A 3,261-nucleotide genomic window follows, 5' to 3' on the forward strand; every position below is an offset into this window, starting at 1 on the left:
ATCAAATGAGAGCTGATCCGTGCATCTAATATTTTAGTGGTATTTAGCTCATAAATTGATGTAAAGAAATCATGTTATTACCCAGAAGAAAAATTTACCTTTTTGAATAAAAGCATAGAGAGCTTCATCTCCTAAAAGTAAAGTCTTTCCACCTAAAAATATGGATATTCTCAAGCATGATTTCTCATTAGTTATTCCTCCACAATTTCCTAAAATACAAGAAAAATTGGATATATTAGTTGCATCACTACATTTAAGGAGGTTGTCTCCTAGTAGGTTTAGGGTTGATGAATTGCATTCATACTACTAGCATGCTAAATACAATGCTACTTGCTCAATGGAAATTGGCTAGAAAGTAGACACAAAAAAGACTTGATTACTTGGTGAAAATGAGCACAAAAGAGGTGCCTAAATAGCACAAAGGAGGTAGCATCTGCTTACCTCATGCATGATAACTTGGAACAACTTATTCTAAGAGCCAAAGTCAAATTTTCATTTTTAGGGGGTTTTATTCATACCTGCATGACTCCCAATAGTGATTGTATGGGCTAAAAATGCTCCACATGGGGTGGCCTATGACCAAGGTCTCTTTTGGCAATGTTGCACATGCCATATGCCACTATGGATGCTTAGTAGACTAGGGACATACTCCATGGTGAGCTCTAGGACAAAGCTCATGAACCTTACAACCCTCCCCTTGGGATTTGGATTAAACTAATATACTAAAGATACAACTCAATATCCACACAAGATGATAGTATCCACATAGGGTGACAAACAATATCCACAAAGGATGACAAAACCTCCCCTTAAATTGGAGAAGGTACTTATTGAGAATTCATCTCCATCTTCATCCTCTTCCTCTGCTACATGTGCTACTTGATTCTCTGCCGCTTCCTCTGTTAATTCAGACTCGATTCTTGGAGGCAAATCAGGTGCAATGGTGTTGGATGAAAATTTGACTTGAAGTCATCCAAATTCAAAAGCCAAGTCTCTGTGCTCCTTCATCAAGTGCCAAGGGACACCAGAAGATGGAGGTTTATGTACTTGCTTAGGATCCCACAGCTTTGTTCTTATTTGGATCTAAGATTCCACGTATTTTCTATAATATTCCCTCCGTGTGAGAGACATTCTGGTGCCCTTTGTAGGTTCTTCATTCAAACCTACACTTGAAGAAACCATAGCATCTTTGGAGGTGGTCTTATCCAAAGAGACTCTCTTAAACAGTGCCTAGATAGTGTCTAACCCTTTTACAAGTGCACAATTATCCCTTAGGTGATAATCAAAATGTGTATTGCAATATGTCGTGTAGGATCAGTACCTTTTAATACAAAGTGAGTGAGAGAGAGAGAGAGAGAGAGAGAGAGAGAGAGAGAGAGAGAGGAAGGTGGAGAATGCTCCTTTTACTTCCTACGTGAATTACCTCTTCACTTGAGGGTGAAGTTACCCTTCACTAGAGTAATGAAAAACACCATCACTTCTTTGCAGTGGAGGTCTCCCTTCAATTGCTCCCTTTGAATCCCTAAAACTTTTGGCGACTACCTATTGCCTGTGGGCACTCCCCCTTAATAGAAGGAAATGCTACCTTGTGACAGTGGCCTCTTAAGTATTGGGAATCGGGTGCCTTTGTAGCATGGCTGAGCTCTTAAGCTCATAGGCGCTTGGTGCCAAATTGCTGCGTGAGAAGGGGGGCCCTACTGGGGTGGACCAATAAAGGGCCTTATAGAGTAAACTGATAGAGATTGGCCTCGCATCCAAAAGAGGGCTTTGTATTGCATGCAAGAATTGTCCTTAATGGACCCAAACAAGATATTCAGCCCAAGTTGAGTTTCGTCCACATGTTCTCATATCTAAAATTGCAGTTGAGCTTATGACCTCCTCCATACCCCCAAAAATAGCTAAGCGGGCTAGCCACTTGGCCACGTGCCCTTTTGTGTTCCTCCCTTCAACCTTTTTGGTTGTTAACCCTGCAAAACCTAAGAGCCTCATAGCAATCAACTTGTGAACTTCCACCTGTTGAGAATGAATCTTAAGCACACCCAAAGGCATCATGCTTGGGCTCAATGGAGAGGTCTTTCTGATTAGTTTTGAAAGCAATACTCAATGAAGAGCACTCACATACACATCCAAAGTTTTGGTGGCTCCAAAAAAGGGCACGAAGCTTGTGGATAACATCAGTGAAAATGTTGCTACAAACGGATGCGCGATGGCCCTGCAAAATACTCATAATAACATAATACATACCATAAAATGATAAATCGGTATACCTAAATCGTCGCACATGCACATAATCAACGACGTACGCAAACAAAGAGAGACAGCGAGCGAGAGAGAGGAATGAACATGCGCAGGGGCACCTCCTAGAGAGGAGTGCTATGCTTGGCATGGTGAGAGAGAAGAGAGGAGGGGAGAGAAGAAACACACAAGCACTGGGTACAATCTCCCCCCGTGCAAGAGTGAGCATTTCCCTCTTGCATGTATTTCATTTAAAGATTCTTCATTGCTCAAAATTGAATACACATTGGCCGGTCGGACTTAAATGGCCTTAGCTCATAAAGAGCATTTAAATAATAAAATGTACATAAAAATTGATTCCTTTTTGCATAACCCTTAGCCTTTTCCACCTGTCACCTGCACTAGATAATAAAATATCAATTCCATTACAGACCTCTCCGTTGGAAAGCAATTGTCCTCAGTTGCAAAGATAAGAAATCTGCAAACGATACTTGCCAAAAATAGTGATTAGAAATATTTGTCATAAATATCACATAGAAAAAAAATAAAAGTAACAACATTGATTATGCTTGCCGTCATCCACATACTACCTATTCTAGTGTCCCATACCACTAGAATAAGCAGTATATGTCATATCCTGATGAATCAGGATATCATTGGTCACACTCATCATTTAATAAGTCAATTCTCATCCATCTCAAGTCCAATTCCATAAACATTGTCGCGACAGGAAAATGTCATATACCAAATCTAAATATTTGTCCATTTCAAATCCAAATCCAAATCTAAATATTTGTCCATTTCAAATCCAAATCCAAATCCAAATATCCTTCATTTTGTATACCCGGGTAACAAAAGCATGCTAAGGACAGTGGTGGCCAGCCACTGCAGCATGATTTCGTGATTGGCGTTGCCTAAATCGGCGAATCTACACCAATAAGATGTGCTGCCTAAATCGACGAATCTGCACCAATGCTACCTAAATCGGCGGATCTGTATTTAGTTTTGTGTAAAATAATGAATCTG

The sequence above is a fragment of the Adiantum capillus-veneris genome, unplaced genomic scaffold, assembly GCF_014529385.1.
Source record: "Adiantum capillus-veneris isolate H3 unplaced genomic scaffold, ASM1452938v2 Hic_scaffold_33, whole genome shotgun sequence".
In the NCBI taxonomy this organism is placed as follows: domain Eukaryota; kingdom Viridiplantae; phylum Streptophyta; class Polypodiopsida; order Polypodiales; family Pteridaceae; genus Adiantum; species Adiantum capillus-veneris.